Raw genomic sequence first — 5,377 nt, 5'->3', positions numbered from 1 at the left:
CCTCAATATATAGGGCATATGCTATGCCAGTTAGACGATAGTAGCCAAAATATTTCTGTGGCCTCGTCCATCCTACACGTTAAATGCAAAGATAACAGAAATGAACATTTGCACGTGAGCATGAACACACAATGTGCAATCTCCCTCCCTCTCTCAATTTTTTACATAGAAGGTGAAGAAGCATACCTTGGGTCGATTCCCCAATGCTTTTGCAGTTTCAGCTTGAACCCGCATGTAGATCTCCATCCGTTTTGTGTCCTCCTCCTGCTTCAGCTTGAAGATTCTCTCCTCATGGTCATGCAGGTCGTTCGCCATTCTCTCTTCATGTTCGTGTCTCTCTTTGTCAAGAACCTTCATCGTGTCCGACATCCCTTTCCACCCATCCCCTAGAGCGCGAGCAAAGGTCCCCAATGAAGCACGCTTAGGCTCCTTGACTTTTTGTGCTTTAACGCCCTGCCACAAAGCCTCGTTGCTATCCTGAATTGTCGTGCAATCTCTCCTCTCCCTTGTCGTGCCACCGACCTCCCCATCATCATCTAAATCCACCTCCCACCCTGCCTATCCATCTCCCTCACCATCCTCCTCAGGCACCACCGGGGTTTGTAAGCTAGAACTATCAAATGCACCTGGAATGCCCACACATTGTGGATTTGTTGACCATAATGTGTCAAAGCAACTCAAAATACTCCCAAGTTGAACGCACCCCTCCTGTGGGCAGTCGTCTTCCCCTTTTCCTTTTTATATTTTTTTCACAAGGTGTCTAGTCCATCTCCACCTCTTTATTCAATTGAGCAGTCACCTCATCCCAATCTTTTGGTCTCAGATTACCCTTCCTTACATGCACCCACCTCTCTTCATAGTGCTTAATGCATGCTGCAGTAGAAACATCTGACCACTTCGCATCGACTTGTGGGGGCCTCTTTCCCTTGTTTTGCGACCCAACGCTAGACAAAGGTGTTGTGCTTTGGCTAGACACATTAGCAGCTGGAGATGGTCTCACGATAGCGGGAGGCACTATGGATGGAGCAACTAGGGTTGGTCTAACAGTAGGGGGAGATCCTATGGCCAAAGTCGAAACGTGAGCAGCATGGGTGTATGAGCTACAATAGAAGGTCCTGCAGCCGTACTAGGGCCTTGGGCAATGGGAAAGGGACCACAAACTGAACAAGTACGTGTGAAAGTACTGGTAATCGGTGAAGGACTGAGACCAAAAACCTGCACAAACGGAGCCGATTGCGCACCAATAAGCGGTTGCATGGGAGCCCTAGTAGCTAAGAGTTGGGCATTTGGAGCAATAGGCTACAAATTAGGGGGGCGACCAAGAGTTGCAGCCACCACAGGGAGTGTTTGGCGTTCATAAAAAGTTGCACTACGGTCTTGGGAGTCCCCCATGGAATTATTAATTAGAGAATCTAGCCAGTTTTCGTCCTGAAGCATACTCATAAAGCTCGCGTCACTCCCCACTTGCGTGCTCAAGACCACGTCCTCTTCCTTAGACTCACTCTCTTCGTGAACGCTATTTGGCCTAGTGCCCCCCCCCCCCCCCCCCCCCCACCCCCCCCGACCATTTTGGAATGCGGACATTAAAATGGCTCATTGTTCACCCTGTCACCCACACATCCGTCCAAGTCACAAAATGTTTTGCAATAAACCAATTTTTAATATTGAGTGTGTGTTTGTGCGAGACAATGAAACCAGACTTCATATATTAAGATTTATTCGGGGTGTGTGTGTGTGTGTGTGTGTGTGTGTGTGTGTAAGGTGCATAACAACTTAACAAATTGGCAAGCTGGTGGCAATACAATATCATGAAAAATGTATGTGTGACGGAGAGAATTCATTGCATTTTTCAAATAGAATTTGTTGAACAGCGCCATGTATCCTTTAAGTATCATCAGAAACGTTTTCAAACTGTGTATGTGAGACTTCCTAACCATTTGGTAAGCAACTATGGAAAGCAAAAAAAATATCACCAATGAAGGTTGTATTTGTGGATGTATATAAGCTTCATCTGTTAAACAATTCCAATGGGAGAAAACTTCAATGGAAACTTTAGTTAGTCCCTTGAAACTCAATGATAATATGCAGCTTAAAAATAAAGTGAGCTACTCACTAAAACAAACACTCATACCAGGCAACCAAAGAACGATTGAAGACATGTTACGCCAAAAATATAAAATGAAGACAACCAATTGATTGAGATGAGTTGGTAACCTGGCGGCCCTGGTCTTGTAATCAGTGAGAGCTCGCAACGATGGATTGTGGGCATTGCAGTAGGAGCAGTATTCGTCCAATACTCCTTGCTATAGGAAATGTTTTACCTCAGGTATTGCAGTAGAATGAGCTTCAGGCTGACGACAATATGCAATCACAAAATTAATGCAAGCTGAAAACTGTAAGAGCTGCGCATGCAAGCTTGAGCTGCGCTTGACTTGCAATCACAGAATTGCACGAGCTGCATGCGCTATGGAAGGCTGACGAAGCTGGGGAAGAAAACAACTGCGGGTGCGCATGTGAAGTAGCCGCGAGAGGAGGGGAAGGCCGTTGGAAAGGCGCATGCTGATTGGTTGGGATGAATGCGCACAAGCTGGCTGGAAGGGGTGAGGGCTGTGCTACAACGGCCAGCCAGCAGCCATTCCACGGCCAAAAAACGAATGCGCCACGTAGACACATGCTCCTGTAAGATTCTGTTTGGCGGGTTGGACGTCGCCTTATGCTCATGCTAAGAGAGTTGTTGTTAACCGTCACAAGACGTTTGCCTCTTGGCTTCTTTATATAAGTGTTGGACGTGTCCATTCAGGACGCCGTTCCAGATTATTATATTAGTATTACATTCTGATATATACAATGTGAGTTATTATAGTTTCTCTCATACTGTTGCGATCCTCGTGAGGGCGAGCCTTTTTCCCCGGCGGCCGACGACCCTTCTGCGTTCCACGGTGGTCCCTCTTGCCCTCATGCGTGCGGTGGCGTTGTCCCTCCTGCCCTCATGTCTCCACGTTCCCTCTTGGCCTCATGCGTGAGGAGGGGGCGCTGTCCTTCTTGCCCTCATGCCTCAACGTGGAGGGGGCGCCCCTCTTGCTTGAGGGGGACCCCGGGTCCCCGGTGCCCCATCGGTGAAACTGTCCCTCTCCGCAGCCATGCTTCCCGCGGGCCTCCGCGTGACAACCATGGACCTGTCGCTCCCGTGAACCACCACGACTCTGGGAGCCCCTGAAAGGCATTTTGCAAAGTGAGAGCCCCGCTTGGGCCGTGGCCGGGTCTCCAGGGCCCCGTGGTCCAAATTGGCCCGGGAAGTGCCCGTAGGGCCGTTTCGGCAGTTTCTTGAATTGAACTCAATTTTTGGAACTGCGGCTCCCGAGGGGGGCGACGATGGAACTTTGAGAGGGATTTCTATCCTATTTCTTGGGGCTTGGGTGGTATGCACGAGCGCCCCAAATTGTGAGAGCCCCGCCCCGAGACTGTCGTCACTGTGGGGGCGCTCATTGGGATAATGATTGCCTTAAGGTTAGCTCACAATCACAAGCTCACTCTGCCTGGGATAATGAAAACAATGCGGATAGAGCGAGAACGTTGCAAGTACAGATCACAGAAATCACGGAGCAAGAAGCAGAAAGAGGGCCAAAAGAGCCAACCGAAGGCGCAGTTCATGTAGGAGCCATCAAAGCCTCCCTACATTTTCTGTCTGCACACGTAAAGCCCATTTCAAATATGTATGTCAAGACAATGATCAACAGTCAATCACAGCTAGCAATGCTCGACTCTGGAGCAAGCCACAATTTCATCTCCCCGTCATGCACCAAACGCTTGGGGGTAAAGACCTCCAAGCCAGGAGGAGGACGAAGCATCTCAGTAGGCTTTGTCCAAGGTGAAGACTCAAACACAGCAATGGCCTTTGATGTGACTGTCCAAGTAGGTGAATGGCGGGCAAGATTGGATTGCCCATGGATTCCTACGATATGATGTTCGGCTTGGCCTGATATGATTCCTATGTAGTGGGGTTGTATGCCAAGGGCGTGAATCAATTTATGTTGGACATAAATGGGAAAGGGGTGATTGTTCCAATCATCCGACCCGTGGACACGCCTCCAACCTGCAAACTTCCTCAAGAAAAATCTTCTGATCCTACGACAAAGCCTTACAGACTACCTCCAGCCCGAGGGCAGGTCAATGCGGCCCAGACAAATCCGAGCCGCTTGACATCGGGACCAACTAGAGCAGAAAAGGGGAAGACTCGCGTTAGCTGGGACAACCTAGTCCTGAACGACTCGATGTGGATCTCTCCAAAGCAAGCAAAAAAAGCTCTCAAACCGGGGGCGCAAGTCCACTATTGTGTAATGAAAGTGGCGCTAACCGACTCATAAGAGGAATGCACTATAGGGGATAGCCGCATTATCAAAGTGATAGAAGAATTCAAAGATGTGGTGGGCCACCTCAACTTCCAGCCGGCCTTCCACCTAAGGGCGGTGGACCACAAAATCGCACTAATGCTTGGCCAGTCACCGCCAGCCCCCGACTACCATACAGAATGGATGCCACTCAACTTGTAATGAAAATGATAAATTGTTGTATTTATTGTTTATTGCAGTTGACAAGTGGCAAAGGCATAGAGGCTTTATGGAATGTACAAAGGATACCTGATTATTATCATTGTATTATTAAAGTGCTCCGAATGAGCTATAGCCAATTAATGTCTGCCAAACAGTGTGTATTCATTTTTGAGCATTCAGAAATCTATAAAGTAAATATGTGCAAGAGGAAAATGCTCACTCTTGCACGGGGGGAGATTGCACCCATCATCGTCTTATTCTTCTCCTCTCCTCTCTTCTCTATCATCGAGGTGCGCCTGCGTATGTTCTCTTCTTCTCTCTCGCTCATTGTCTCTCTCTGTTCGCGTGCATCGTTGATCATGTGCTATGCGAGACGTCAGGTATACGAATTCGTTCATTTATGATTAACAGTGTGTTGTTTCGGGTATTTTGCAAGGCAGCCATGCATTTTTCTGTAGCAGTGGTATCAGAGCATAGGCTACGCTCCAAAAAAATTAAAGATCTTGATCATCGACAGCTAAGTACTTTATTTTTGTAAATGTTTTTTTTTCTCTTTTTCTACTTGCTCATGCCTTTAATTGACTAGACTTGTCACAATTAGTGTTAACTGTATTGAACAACTCATAGCTCTTGTTTGATTGGATAATCCTTGAAAATGAGTGTAATTATTTTAATGTAGCAGTAGAGGTCTTGATGTTTAAGGGTATTTACGCCGTAACGATGTGAGACTGTAGAGTGGACTAAACTAAGTATATAGAGATACTTAAATTAAAAGAGGATGTGTAACATGTGATCATGTCCTATGAATAGAGAGTACGAATTATAGT

The 5,377-nt window shown here is 47.3% G+C and overlaps 1 pseudogene; it reads right to left on the bottom strand.

Annotated features, from left to right (window-relative positions):
* Positions 1-386: 386 nt before the first annotated feature.
* LOC147465374 (uncharacterized) lies at positions 387-1,447 on the bottom strand (annotated as a pseudogene).
* Positions 1,448-5,377: the final 3,930 nt, after the last annotated feature.

The sequence above is a fragment of the Adiantum capillus-veneris genome, chromosome 1 (genome assembly GCF_014529385.1).
Source record: "Adiantum capillus-veneris isolate H3 chromosome 1, ASM1452938v2, whole genome shotgun sequence".
In the NCBI taxonomy this organism is placed as follows: domain Eukaryota; kingdom Viridiplantae; phylum Streptophyta; class Polypodiopsida; order Polypodiales; family Pteridaceae; genus Adiantum; species Adiantum capillus-veneris.
The sequence above is the reverse complement of the archived record's forward strand: the minus strand, read 5'-3'. Positions and strand labels throughout refer to the sequence as shown.